The 15,391-nt window shown below is 42.8% G+C and overlaps 1 protein-coding gene across 1 annotated transcript in view; it reads left to right on the forward strand.

Moving 5' to 3' along the window:
• The first annotated feature begins 432 nt into the window (after nucleotides 1–432).
• Nucleotides 433–15,391, forward strand: part of Dusp16 (dual specificity phosphatase 16) — an 84,692-nt gene continuing 69,733 nt past the window's right edge. Inside the window, exon 1 of the mRNA XM_028894486.2 lies at nucleotides 433–932. The gene's annotated coding sequence lies outside the window, so the exon portion shown is untranslated. The remainder of the gene's footprint in view (nucleotides 933–15,391) is intronic.

Genomic DNA, 15,391 nt, shown 5'->3' on the forward strand with positions numbered 1-15,391 from the left:
CAGAACCTTCTTACAAAGCGATCGCCCCAGTCTCAGATCACCGTGTTCTCGTTTCACGAGCGTGGGGGGCTCAGGGGAGCCTCCTCTGCCGGGGGAGAGGAGCCCCCGCGCGCGCGCGGGCGGGCGGGCGGACGACGGACCCGCGCTCCAGGGCCGCGAACCCGGAGCGCCGAGGCGCGCGCACGCGAGGGCGGGCGGGCGCAGCAAGCCGCTGACCCGGCCCGCGAGCCGCCGGGTCGGCCGGGAACGTGACCCGCGCCCTCCTCCCGCAGCTTCCCGAGCGGCCGGCTCGCGGGGACGAGCGCCGAGGGGCGGGCGGGCGGGCGAGCGGGCGGGCGAGGCGCGGCCCCGCCCGGCCGCCGGCGCCCCCGCCCCCGCCCGGCCCTCGCCTGTCTCCTCCTTTCCCCCCCGGGCTCCGCTGAGTTCATTCACTGGGATTGGTTTCAAGTGACGCCATCTCTTTATTTTTAAACCAATGACCTCATCCGCGCTTGAAGTTTCCTGACCAGCGACTCTTTCTCTCTCCCCAACCCCCACCCTGCCCCCCCGGTCCCCTCCTGCGGGTGTCACCGGTTTTTTTTTTTTGGGGGGGGGCTTTCATGCCATTTTCAACCATTTACTCTCCCCCTCTCCACTTTTCCCGCGCGGACCCCCGACTTTACCTCCTCCACTTCTTCATCCCTGTCGACATTTTTTTTTTCTTTTAAAATTTTTCCCCCCTCTTTCCTTGCCTTGCCTTCTCGGGGGGCGGTGGAAGAGAAAGTGAAGAAAAGTTGCAAACGCCCGGGCGCTCGCTGAAGCTCCCCGCCCACCCCTCCGAGGAGAAGCCGCGGCGGCGGCGGCCAGGAGGACGCGCGAGCGGCGACGGCCCGGCGACGCCGTGACAACGCTCGCGCCCCTCCGAGCGAGCCTGGAGCCCGGCGGCCCCTCAAGTAAGTGCGCGCGGCGGGCCGCGGGCCGGCGGGGAGGCGCGTCCGCACCTCGTGCCGGCCGCCGCGCGCTCCCCCCGGGGGCCGGCGGGCCCCGGCGGCCCGGAGCCCGGAGGAGCCCGGAGGAGCCCGGGGCGGCGGGCGGGGGTGGTGGTGCGTAGGCCGCGCTGGGGGTCGGCCCGAGCCGCCCAGGGCGCACGGCCGCTCCGGGGTCCCCCGCGTCCCGGCCTCGCCGCCCCGCGCCGAGCGAGCTCCCCGGCGCGGGGCGCAGGCACCTGGGCGGGCGAAGCGGCTGCCGCCTTCCTCCTCACGGTTACACAACACGCCTGCCAAGTGGGGCCCCGGCCTGACGGTTTCCATTAGCCCAGCTTCACCTTAGGGGAAGGCAGCGAGGCCACCTGGGGAGTGGCGGTGGCGCTTCCTCAAACTCATCCTCCACCCCCCCCCAAAAAAAAACCCACCCCCAAACCTCGAGATTCATTCTGGGACTCCCGTCATCGTGTTGGGGGGAAGACGGTGCCTCGGTGACTTCTTGGTTTACAGTAGCTGTAAAAGTGTGAGAAATAAAAAGCAAAAACAAACGGGGAGACAACGGACGGTCTGTGTATTTCATGTAAGAAGGGGAAAAAACAAACCACCGAGGGGGACCTGTATGCAAACTCTTGTAGAGCGGGTGCTGGCTTCATTTCCTACAGAAAGCTGGTCATAAACTTGGGGAAAGTACAAGCAGATCTTCAAATGAATGGCTACTGCAGGATTCGAAAGAACTTTCTTAAACGTCGGTTGCAAAGATCCTTGGTGTTTTTGAAGTCCTGGGTGTCTCAGATTGTTTGGAGAACGCACACCTCTAATCAGCCCGTGATTAGAGAGGAAAAACCTGTTGCATAATCTCATTTGCTGTGGGGCTGGCTGTGCCGTCCCCTTGAAGCAAGGGGAAGTGAGTTAAGATGAGGCTTTTAAAACCTCTGAAGTTTTTATTTACGCAGTGCTCCGGCCGCCACTTTGCTTCAAAAGATTATAAGTAAATACTCTGCTCTTACAAGTGAATCAAACCTATCCAACCTGTTTCGAAAATGACCAGGTATGTTTCTTGTCTGTGTGTGTGTGTGTGTGTGTGTGTGTGTGTGTGTGTGTGTGTGTGATTTGCCATCCATAAAAGACTTTCTAACCATTTGGGAAATAGACTGTCAGGGGGAAAAGCCTCCTTAGCCACTCTGTGGGACGTACGGTTTGGCAACTGCTTCCGTAAAAGACCTGCACCTTTTCATCTCCTTAAGAAGAGACTTTTAAAGGTAAAATCTCAAGAGAAGGATAAAAAAGCCTAACAGTTAATTACGTTTTAATTACTTGACAATCACATATATTGGTGAGCACAGTTTGGGAGGCTATAATTAAGATGTGTAGAGTTCTGTATTTGGTGAAGACCAGCAGCTTGGAGAAATAAATTGAAGACTGAAGTATTTGTGGCTCTGTGTGTTTTAGTCAAAACGTGAATAGGCACTGCAAAAGGGTTTTGTCTTTGTCTTACAAATAAAGCTGTGGAATTTTACTGTGTTTGAAGACAATGTGGGAAGTTGTTATTTTTTTTTTTGTTAACATGTACCATCTTATGTACGAATTCAGGCTAATTAACTGCAGCTTGAATTAGTTTTTAGGTGCAGTAATTTGTGTTTATCAGAGTCCCACATGAAGAGAAAATTAGAAATAAGCTTAGGGTTTTAGTAATTAGTGAATAAGTTGATATTTAAAAAGTATAAACTGTTGGTAATGATATTTACAGTTTTTGTTTTGTCTTGTTTTAATCTCTGGTATGTCAGCAACTTACGTGAAATAGGTGTCTTAAATGGTGTTGATTTTACTTGAGTGTTTTAGATGGTAAATGATAACGGACAAGGCCAGGGACAGGGGTACACATTGCCCCCTCCCCTACTCTGTTCACTTTGGAAGTTCCTGCCCTTTGGTTCAGCTTGGTGAATGTAATTGAGTACCTACAAAATGTAAATGTTCATATGAAATGAACTAGTGAATCCCCTGGTCTGTTTGGTCAAAGGCTTAGTTATAGTAATCGAGAAGGGGGCAAAAAGGAAGATTTGGTAACCTAGTCCCCTACCCGTTCTTACACATCAACAGTTCATTTGTGGACTGGAAAAGAGGAGGCTGAGCTCAGCTAGTTTAAGAGTAGGTCTGGGCTGGAGTTAGGTGAGGCCCCAGATGTAAACTCATGCTCCCCTCCCCCTTAAAAAAAAGTAAGTCTGAGAAGCTTGGAGAGCTTTGGCTAGAGGTAAGAGAAGGGCAGGAATGATGTTGAGATTTTAAAATAGGCTTTTTTCTATAACTGCCTGAATTAGGAAATTGAATTTTATAGAATTTTCATTATATGGGCTTAACATATTGAGGAAGCAAGTTTATATAAGTGTCCATTATTAAGCCTTTTCTATTTTTTTTTTTTTTTTTTTTTTTTTTTTTCGAGACAGGGTTTCTCTGCGTAGCTTTGCGCTTTCTGGAGCTCACTTGGTAGCCAGGCTGGCTCGAACTCACAGAGATCGCCTGGCTCTGCCTTCCGAGTGCTGGGATTAAAGGCGTGCGCCACCACCGCCCGGCTAGAGAGGTTTTTTTTTTTTGGTTTTTAGAGACAGGGTTTCTCAGTGTAGCTTTGCACCTTTCCTGGGACTTACTTGGTAGCCCAAGCTGGCCTCGAACTCACAGAGATCCGCCTGGCTCTGCCTCCCAAGTGCTGGGATTAAAGGCGTGCGCCACCACCGCCCGGCCGCCTTTTCTATTTTCAACCAATCATAAAGTTCTGCCAAATAAAATTTGTTGTAATTTACTAGTGTAATTTATCCTGGGGTCTCATGTGCTCCTGGAATTTCCAACAGACAGTTTTCTGTTGTGTCTTACCTGGACTAATAATTTTTGGACACTTCAGTGCTTTGAGTTCTCCAACAGAAGATAGCATAACTTGAAGTAGATTAATATAGGGAACTCTCACTTGGATTAAAATTGCCCTAAAAAGATAACCAAGAGTAATAGAAAACAAGTTTTATGACATATTTCAACAGATTGAATGTGTTAAGAAGGCCTCATAGGAAACAAAACATACGTGATGCTTGATTGTCTTTAAAGTGATAACTTCATCAGATTTTAGAAGTGAGACTGATATTCACCATCATAGAAGAAAACTCTTACTAATGTTGGCTTAAGCAAAATCATAAAACTTGCCCAGAGCTACATATATTTCAAAGCCAGATGTCATGTCCCCCTGATTATTGTGTAATCTGTTATTTTTATGTATTTCTTTCATTTAGATAGATAAAGGATTGGCTTTGTGAAGGAAGGGTCATGAAGGTTGGTTGAAGGTAAAGAAGCAGGCTTATACTTTAAGAAGTCATTCTTAAACACAGTCTGACTGAGATAGGTTAGAAATTTAATCAAATAAATGACTGGAGAAAACAAGAGTGGTTCAAAGAAGGATCTAAGGCAGATCATTGAGGACAGGCACAAAAAAAGAAACTTGCCAGGGTATGACCAATATAGGAGGAAATGGGATACATCTTGGCATGAAAGGAAAGAGGCATAAGTGGAAAAATACCCATTGGTGTTTCAACAAAAGAAGAAAATAATAAAACGTCACCTCCTTCCTGATTGTATCAGTTAATTACATAGGTCTCATGTCACCAAAAAGTCAGTTTTTTATTATTGTTGTTGTTGTTACATAAAAAATACAATCTAGGGTTGAGGGAATGGATTATCATGATTATACAACTATATGAAAGCATAAAAACTTAATTCCCAGAGATAAGTTTAAAATAGAAGGACCCACTACAGTTTCGTGGCCTATTTTGAGTTGGGAGAGATAAATGATAAAATGTTGAAGTTATTAGGTAAATTTCCAAATTAACTTACATGCAAATCAAAAATATTCATTAAAGGCATGCTATTTATTTTTTCATTTAATTTTGAAGCAGGATCTTTTTTTTTTAATTTATTTATTTATTATGTATACAGAGGAGGGTGCCAGATCCCATTACAGATGGTTGTGAGCCACCATGTGGTTGCTGGGAGTTGAACTCAGGACCTCTGGAAGAACAGTCAGTGCTCTTAACCTCTGAGCTATCTCTCCAGCCCCCTTGAAGCAGGATCTTACTTTGTAGCTCTGGCTGGCCTGGAATTCACTATTTAGATTTGGCTGACCTCAAACTCACAGAGATCTGTCTGCCTCTGGCTCCAGAGTGCTAGGCTTAAAGGTGTGCACCACCATGCCCCTGGATAAAGTACCCTGTTTACATGGATGGCCAGGTCTATGCCCTTAAGGAGTGAAAGGTTATAAGAATTTTAAGGTACACTTGTGTGCACACGAAGATAAACAGTTCTCAGACAGTTGGTAAGGACCAGATTCACTGTGTAAGAAGAAAAGAGATTGGAAAGTTCAAGGATGTAGTTCAGAGATAATAAAATTTGACCCTGACCTTAATGGATGGCTGTGTATACTGTGTGTTGAAACAGGGAAACTAGGGGGATTGAATGGTAACTGTTCTTCCTTCTGCTTATTCAGCAAATTTATGATTGAATGCTATTAACTGAAAAGTCTTTGCCCTTATGAAACTTGCAGTCGAATAGGAGAAGACAGTAGGGCAACATAATAAGGACAACAAACAAGTAAACAGTACTTGGAAAGTCCCGTCAGGTGACTGGTAATAAAAAAAAGATTAAGGAAGTTCCCAGTTAGTCTTCTGTCATTATTTTAGTCATTTTATTTATTCAGACAGGATTCCATGTGTCCCAGGTTATTGATGACTTTGAATTTCTGATCCTTCTGCCCCCACCTCAAGAGCTGGCATTGCAGGCCTTCACCATCACTCCTTGGGTGGTGCTAGAGATTGAACTCAGGGCCTCAGACATGCTAGGCAAGCACTTCACCAAGTGAGATATATGTTTATCTCATTCCCAGTTCTTCTAAATAATTTATTTTGATTATGATATTATAATGATTTTTTTTTGAGAGAGGTTCTCATATCACTTAGGGTGGTCTAAAACTCAATATGTAGCTGAGGCTGTGCTTGAACCTGTGATCCTGCTGCATGTACCTTTGAAATAATGGATTACAGGTGTTGCTCCCATGGATTTTTCCCCCCTCTTTTTAAAAAGATAATGTCAAAATACTGTAGCCCAGACTAGCTTGCAACTCAAGGCTGGCCTTGAACTCACAGCAATTCTCCCTCAGCCTCTGGAATGCTGGGGATTATAGACACAAGCCACCACGTCACTGTATTTTGCTTAAGCATTCTGTAAGAAACATTGCATCCCCTTTCCCATTTCTTTTTTTTACACCTTTAAAATTTGGGTAAAGAATTGAAATTAAGATAAAGAAATTTATGAAGTGTCCCTCTTTTTTTTTTAAAGAATTTATTTTTACGTGTTTATGTATGTGTGTGCATTTGTGTGAATGGATGCTGTGTGTACAGGTGACTGAAGAGGCTAGAAGAGGCTAGATCCTCAGGAGCTGGGTGGAGTTAGTAGTTGGGGTTATAGATGGTTGTGAACCATCAGACATGAGTCCTGGGAACTGATCTCCAGCCCCCTTCTAGAGCAGGAAGTACCCCTAACCACTGAGCCACTTCTCTAGCTCTCCATAAAGTGTTTCTACTGTGTATCTCTCTATGGAAGAAAAAATGTCTCAAAAATTATTCTGTGTGTACTTAACCAGCTTTTCTCAAGGTCATATTCTGACACATTGTAGATAAGTATATGAAAGAAACTTTTATGGCAGGAAAGGAATTTTTAAATTTTAGATAGGGTCTCATTGTGTAACTATGGCTGGTCTGGCCTGGAACTTGCTATGTAGTCTAGGCTATTCTCAAACTTGTAGCAATCATCTGGCCCCTGCCTCTCTATTGCTGGACTTGTAGGTACTTCATTTAGAAAAGCTTTGTGGATATAAATGCTGGGGATCTGTGGTTTATGTAAGTAAAGCTAACCTGAGATAGCCTACTGGATAAGGGCATAGTCATCCCAAATACATGCAAACCTGGCAACCTGAGTTAGGTAGATCCCCAGAACCCACTCCATAGAGTTTTCCTCTTGTCTCTATGCACACCATGGCATACAAGCCTGAACACTGTGTGTGTGTTTGTGCACATACACACAATAATAATAGTTAAAACAAAACAAAAAACTAACCCAACTTGTGTGCCTTGAAAATATTTACATAGTATCTCTGTATGATAGTGGTAGTTGATTGGTACAGTTTATAGGAAAAAGGTTCACCATATATGTTTTGATATAGCAGAGTAATTAATTTTAATAGTCCACTCCTCCCCCTTAGTATTTATGAGAATACATGTAGAGAGATACATGCTACTTGTCTGTATTATATATCTATTTTTGTAACAGGCTTTCTTTGGGGCCACCAACCAGCTCCCAAGTCATGATACAGAGACTTAATATTAGTTATGAATGCTCGGCCTTAGCGTAGGTTTGTGCCACTAGCTCTTACAACTTATATTAACTTGTTTCTCCTCATCTATGGTTTGCCTCAGGGCTTTTTGCCTTTCTTTCATTCTGTATGTCCTACTTTTCCTGCTTCTGTGTCTGTCTGTCTGGCGGCTGCTTGGCTGGCTAGCAGCTACCTGGCTGGCTAGCCCCTGGCATTTCCCTTTCTTCTCCCTCGTTCTCGCTTTCTCTCAAGTGTAGATTCCTCTTATTTATTCTCTTTGCTCACCAGCCCTCCTATCCCTCTGCTGCCTAGCTATTGGCCATTGAGCTTTCTATTAGACCAGTCAGGTGCCTTAGGCAGGCAAGGTTAAACAAATGTAAAACATCTTTATGTCATTGAACAAAAGCAGCATAAACAAATGCAACATAACTTTTGCATAGAGTAATATTCCACAACATATTTTGGTGTATATTTTCAGCCCTGGGCATTGAGCCTCCGTCCTCTTGCATACTAGTCAAACACTCTACCAACTGAGCAACATTCCAGGTCTTGTGTGTATTAGTTTTGTTTAATACATAACTAACATTCTAGGATAGTACCTAGCACTATAATTTTTTGATAAACATTTGCTGACTCATTGAATTTTTGCCTTGTTGTTGACCTGACTTCATCCTTTTTGAAATGGCAGGTGGTTGATTCTTGTCACCTCTTTCTTCTCATAATTTATAGTTCTTTCCCTCACTGAGCAATGTCCTCTTGTAGTCATTTCTCAGAATATTCAAGTGTATGTATCACATGATGATTTACAGTGTATTTTGTTTTTTGTGATTTGCTTGGTGGAGGAGCATACTTAGGAAGCTAGTTCTTAACGTTGCTTTGTGAACTGTATATGACATATGAAACATGAACATGGTATTGTTTCCTTCTCCTTCATAGCTCCAGTTTAAAATGTTGATTCATTTGAAAAACAGCTAGTAAGAATGATATACTGATATACAAACCAACCGAAATCGAAGACCTTTTGAGACATTTAGGAAACTTGATCATGGAATTCTATATGTTATCATTATATTAAACTCTGGTCTGTTAAAGGTAAATTTAGGAGTATATGCATGGTACTTGTTTTGAAAACTTCAGGATAGACACAAGTACAAGCAGGGATAAAAACAATTTAATATTGTTGAAGCTTGGTAATGGATACCTTGGAGTTTATTCTTTTCTGTATATTTGCATGTATTTGGAAATACACAATAATGTGTTGAAGTATATATTACCAAGTATCAGTGTGGAGAAAGAAACACAATAAATTAGATGTTTTGAGCCATACTCTGGGAATCCTGGGTATGGAGTTGACCATTGTCCATCATCCTGGCCAGTATTTAATAAAACTTTCTTCAAATTGGCTCAAAAAACAACAACAAAAAATAGATCAATAAAGATGGGTACTTCGGGACTTGAGGCAGGGTTTCTTCATTCACAAAAAAAACACCTTTGCTTGCTCAAAAAGAACCAATGGGGTGACACGTCTCCTAACTGTAAACTCAAACACAAAGTCTACAAATGAACATAGTACCTCACATCTGCAGAGGTCCAGATCTCCCTGTCTGAATGGTAGCCACATGCACTCATATGGCTACATACACTAACTCAGCCTAGACAGTCTACAGATGCTAGCCTGGAGAACAGGAGTCTGTGCAGAGCCCATTGCCCTACACTGGCATTTAGGAAACATACATTTTAATTCTTCATTGCCAGGTGCTGCCATGGATGGGGGAGGTAGCGCTGGCTTGAGCACTAGGGAGATATGTGTAGTACTGCTAGAGCAAAGTCTTCCTTCCTTCATACCTGGAAGATGCCAGCATGAAAAATACTAAAACTTGGTTTAGGGGGGGGAAAAAGGTGTAGCTGTTCCTGATCTCAATTCAAATCGTCAGCCCAACAATAATTTATAGTAATCACAAATAAATCCAAATAGCAGTATCTCAATAGCCCACCAAAGAACTTGGGCTGATTTATTGGTAGTTTTTGGGCCTTTTGAACTCATTTTTTTAAAATGTGGTTGAATCAACTAATTGATTCCCAAGGCTTCGGCTGCTGACGGTAAGCACGCTGTCCTTTCTGGATGAGCAGGACACAAGGAAAAGTGACTGCTGAACCTTGCCAAGACAGGGTAAGATGGTCTTTGGAAATTCCTGCTTCTGATAATGGTCTCTCAGGTATTCTAGGCCTGTAGCCAAAAGTGGATGCCTCAACGGTGCTGAGAAACATTAGGTGACTGTCTAGGCTGCCAGCTGTCTCTGTCAATCTTGCAATTTTTCGGAAGTTGCTTGCTTGTACTTCCTGTTTATTCAGGTAAATATTATTTTCCTTTTCATGTCTTTGATGGGGTTGAAGACTAGATAGTTACAGTTACAGTCCTCTCGTATCTTAGCCAAGAACATATTAGGTACTAGACTTAGATTCTTCAGGATAGGACAGCTATTGGAGTAATCTCTGTAGTTTGCCATCTACTTATGGTCTGGACATTTCTGGACATTTAGTATGTGTTTCTTGTTTGATGTTCTTGTTGGTTGTATTTTCACTTTTGTTTATGTTGCTACCCTTTATTTCTCCTGGGCAATACTTGATAATTGTTGTTATTGTATATCGTTTATATTAGGTTTAGAACTTTCTTACTTAGTCAGAAAGGGGAAGTGTAGTGGTATTCGCACTGCCCATGACCTTGGGCTGTATGCCCGAAAGAGGTGGTGCTTCTTGCTTTCGTATGTGACCTCTTAAAAGGAAAGGGAGAGGGGTCGTGTTTTTCTTCTTCTCAGTGTGATAGGACACTGGAAGGCCAGGTGTATTCACTCCTGGACAGAACAGAGGATGACTTCAGCTGTTTACTCAGTTCTGTACTCATGAGTATATTCCCCCAGTTTATTTATTAATAAATCCCAATTACCCATTAAATAGACTCATGTGGATTGATCCTAACAAATAGATGTTTTGGCATTTGAACTAATTGGTTACTTAGAGATTTCTATTTTGCATTTTCTGTAAATTTTTTAGTAACAAAATTGTAAGATGGGGGAAGTTTTATAGAAAGGTAAGAAGTGCTTAAAATTCAATTTTGACATCTTACAGTAATATCTTATAGTTTATGGTATATGCTTTGACATATTTTGTGATTTTTTTATTCAGAATTTTCTATTTTGTAGATGAGGAAACTACAGCCTTGGAGATAGACACTGAGTAATTTAGTTGAATCACAAAGTAAGAAGTGTTGCTAGAATTGGAGCCAAAATATTCTGATTTATACTTTGTATGTGTGTATAAATACAAAGACTATTTTTTCTGGAGTATTACTATTTTTATTTATTTATTTTACATCTCAACCTCATAACCTCATCCTCCCCTCCCTCTTTTTCCTCCCCCCCCCCCTCCCCCCCCACCCCCCAATCTACCCCTCTTCTGTATTCACTTAGAAAGGAGCAGGCCTCCCATGGGCTTCAAAGCATGGCATATGAAGCTGCCATAAGACCAAGCACCTCCCCCATATTCGGGCTGGGCAAGGCAATCCAGCTTGAGGAATAGGTTCCTGAGCTGTCAAAGCCCTGGGACAGCCCCTGCTCCCATTGCCGGGATTCCCACATGCAGACTAAACAACACAACTGTTGCAAATGTGCAGAGGGCCTAGGTTGGTCCCATCCAGGCTCCCTGGAGGTTGGTTCAGACTCAGTTCCCATGAGCTAGTCTAGTGGTTTCTGTGGGTTTTCCTGTGATGTTCCTGACCCCCCTCTTTCCTGTAATCCCTCCTCTCTCTCAGCAAGATTCCCCAAGCAGGGCCCAGTGTTTGGCCATGGGTCTCTGAATCTGCCTCCATCAGTCACTGGATGAAGGCTCTCTAGTGACAACCGGAATAGTCACCAGTCTAATTACAGGGACGGCCAGTTGAGGCTGTGCTTCCACTGCTGCTAGGAGTCTTAGCTGGGGCCATCCTTGCAGACTCGTGGAAGCTTCTCTTGCATCTGGCTTCTACCCAACTCTGTAAGGCCCCTTTCTGGTCGTCTCTCTCAGCACTGTCCCCTCCACCCTCCCCAACCCAATCCCTCAAGCTCCCATGCCCACCTGCCCTCAGTCGCACCAGGGCATCTCTGTTTGGCCTTCCCAGGGAGAGCTGTGCGTCCCCCCTTGGTGTTGCCTAGCCTCTCTGGGTCTGTAGATTGTAGCATGGTTATCCTTCACTTCACAGTTAATATCACCTTATTAGTGAGTCATACCATGTTGTTAACAATCTGATCTTTGTTATGGAATATTACTTTACCTATGTAAAGATGTGTTACACTTGTTTATGCTGCATTTGTTTAATTATGTAAAGATGGGTTGCAGTTTCACCTTGTCTGCCTAAGGAGCCTGATTGGTCTAACAAAAAGCTGAATGGCCAGTAGCTAGGTAGGAGAGGGACAGGCAGGGCTGGCAGGAAGAGAGAATAAATAGGAGAAGAAATCTAAGTTCAAGAGAAGAACAAGGGAAAAAGAGAGGGAGGTGCCTGGGGACCAGCCAGCCAGGCAGCCACCAGCGAGCTAGACACAGAGTAGGACTTGCAGAATGAAATATAAAAAGCCCTGAGACAAAATGTAGATGAGGAAAAACAGGTTAAATTAAGTTATAAGAGCTAGTGTGACAAGCCTAAGATAAGACCAAGCATTTATAACTAATATTAAGTCTCTGTGTCATGGGAGCTGGTTGGTGGCCTGAAAGAAAGCCTGTTACAGATCTTTTTTTTTTTTTTTTTTTTTTCCTGTATAGCCTTGGCTGTCCTTGCTTTGTAGACAAGGGTGGCCTCAAATTCACAGAAATCCTCCTGCCTCTGCCTCCCGAGTGCTGGGATTAAAGGAGTGCGCCACCACTGCCCAGCATTAAGACTATTTTTTAAAGACAGGGTTTCTGCTGTGTAGTTCGGCTGGCTTTGAGTCTGTGGTCCCCTCTTCTGTCTCCCTTACGTGCTGGGATTATAGGTACATGTGTCACCATGCCCAACTTGGTACTCTGTTGTGTGCTTTTTTGGGAGAGGGGAGTATGGTGCTATAAAGCAGTGATTTTCAAGCATATTAGTCTCAAAACATCTTTATCTCTTAAAAATTGAGTACTCCAAGTATCTTTGTGTGAACTATGTCATTATGTAACACATCAGAAATTAAAATGTTTAAAATATTTTTTACTTAATACTAATAGTTAACATTAATGATAATGTTTCCAAATCTATTGAAAAGTGTAGTCTTATTTTGTATTTTGCTCTTCTTTTTAGTGTATTGGCTAACAGAATAGAATATAGAGTGGCTTGGTTTGCATAGCGGTAACTTCTAAATTCAGTGTCCGACCTGCTGTTTTAGTTACAGTATGTAAAGATTGAAATCAGACTATACTCAAATACATCGTTGAAAAAGATAGACTGTTTAGTGGTCTTTTAAAATAAATACGGATATTAAAGATTAGTTGCAATGTTGAATCCGAGACTACATGGATTTTTTTGTATTCTCTAATATTAAATATCTATTGGTCCATCTTGTGATTCTTAGGAATCTTTGACCCATATCTCATTTTGTAATATGCATGGTCATTTGGAAGATAATGATTTACTGAATTTTACTGAACTTTCACTCAAAATTCACATTTGATTATACAGTATTAAGCAAGCACTACTCCTTAATATGAGATTGAAAGGAGTCAAGATCTTGGTAGTGCATTTATTTTCCAGAATTCTGAACTTTATTATTGGCTATCAGTATTGACAGTTTTGAAGGTAGAGGCTTCACTTCATTCATTTCAGAGAAAATGAATTACTCCAGTTGTCTGCAAGTTATCCTTTTAAATCAGAATGGAGTTCTCTGAGAAACACTCATAACTCAAACAGTTGCCTAAGTGTTTCCCTGAAGACAGGCATTGTATTTAGGTGTGCTGTGGAAGTGCTCTGTGCTCTTCTCATTTCACTACCAAAACATTAAGATGCACTCTTCTCATTGGTGCACTTACACATGCTCACACTAATGTAAAATTTTTTATTTTATGTGCATTGTTGTTTTTGCCTGTGTGTATGTCTGGGTAAGGGTGTCAGATCTTGGAGTTACAGACAGTTGTGGGTCCTGCGAAGAGCAGTCAGTGCTCTTAACCACTGAGCCATCTCTCCAGCCCCATATTATTTTTTTATCCATATTTAAAATCAGTGATCTCTTTTTCTTTTGAGTGACAAGAGGATAGAGAGGATCGCATCCTTTAGTGTTACTTGGTCTGTTCAGCTCAGAGGGAGGCTGTTGATTTTAATTTTCCTGAGAACCCGGAGGGATAACTGAAAACAGACATTTGAAAGGAGAAATTATGAGTGAAGAGTGGATATTTGCATCTTCATATTCTGCTATACTCCTGGGTTGCGGTCAGAGAATGGAGCTAAGTATTGAAGGAGAGGGGCTAGTGGAAGACTGCAGGGTGTGCTTGGAAACTGGATTCGGGCACAGCAGTACAGGAATGAATGTATCCAGAGTCAGAGATAAACATCCAAATAGATTAAAAGTTAAAATGCCTGACTGGTCTTTTAATTTCTTACCAGTACTCAAATTCTGTTATGTCCCATGTATTCAGTTACAGTTGGGGGAATTAGCAGTGTAATGAGCGTGAAGAGTTTGAAGTGTTAGGCTACAGTCATCAGTGTATGAAAATATTAACTAGGCCAAGTTTGAGGATCCAAATTAAAGAATGATATTTTAATGCTTTACGTCTTCTTAATACAGAGCTAAGACTAAAGAAGACAGGAGCTTAGTTCAGGTAGATACCATTTATCAGTTTGTTATATATGTGGTGCTGTTCCTAAATGGCAGAAGGAAAGACCAAAGCCAATACTCAAGGCCGAACATGATACAAAAATGTATCATTTTTATCCTAGAGTTTTTCCATTGATGGCATTTATTTAATAAAGTCACATATCAAGCTGCAAAGTAATTAAATTGATCTTCTGTACAGGAGCAGTGTTGTATTCCTGCATTATTTCTTCTCCTCCTTTGTCTTCATCTTCGTCGTCATCGTTGTCTCCTTCTTTCTTCTTTTCCATTTTTATGTAGTATAAGCAGAATATATTGTATGTATGGGTGAGATTAAGCAGGAAAAGCACAGCGTGCCACAGGGGGGAAATATTTTTAATTCAAGTCTACCTTCAGCTATACATTCAGAGACTTAAACCACAAGCCATTCATCATTTTCTTAAGCAGTTCAGAGTCCAGTCAAGATGTCAGCATCTGTTAGGCTGCTTAGCCATGTCATCACGCTCCCTAGTTCTCTGCAGTCCTTGACTCGGCCATCTTTTCACGCTTCCTTAGTATCCTGACACTTGTGCTGCCTGGTCACAAAAGGGCTGCTTTAGTTTAGACCTCATATCCCTCTTCAAGGCAGGAGGGGGAAGAGAAAAGAGCTAGTGGTCCTTTCTACTGTGCCTGCCTAATCAGGCTCTTAAGCCTCGTGTAGTTGGCACATGCCTGTAATCAAGTTGGGAGACAGAAGTTACGAGGATTGCAAATTCAAAGACAGTGCAGTTTATATAGTGAGTTCTAGGCCAGCCTGTGCTATAGTGAGACCCTGCCTCACAAAACCAAAACCAAACCATACTAAAACTCAACGGTGTTTCATAGAAACTTGTCTGTTTCCTCTCAAGTCTTGTTTGCTTGAATTGTTTTGCATGATTGCCGCCACTCACAAGAGAGATGTTGCCAGTGAATGTGGAGTTAGGGAAGTGGTGGCTTAGTGTGTATTATGTATCACCTGGCTGAGGCACCTCGTTTTCAGCTTAAAACTGGGATTCTGTTAGCTTTTTGGAGCAGGAGGGAAGGTGTGTTGAATAGTTAAGTGTGTGTCTGCTGCAGTTAGGCAGAAAGGAGAGCAGTGGTAACTTGTTGAACAGCTGTCTGTAGTCTGGAGACTGTTCCAGTGTTCCTTCTAAAACACTGCATCCGCTTTCTTCATTATTTTAGGGACGATTATACAGGCTTAGGTGCCAGTCAGT

The sequence above is a fragment of the Peromyscus leucopus genome, chromosome 3 (assembly GCF_004664715.2).
Source record: "Peromyscus leucopus breed LL Stock chromosome 3, UCI_PerLeu_2.1, whole genome shotgun sequence".
In the NCBI taxonomy this organism is placed as follows: Eukaryota; Metazoa; Chordata; class Mammalia; order Rodentia; family Cricetidae; genus Peromyscus; species Peromyscus leucopus.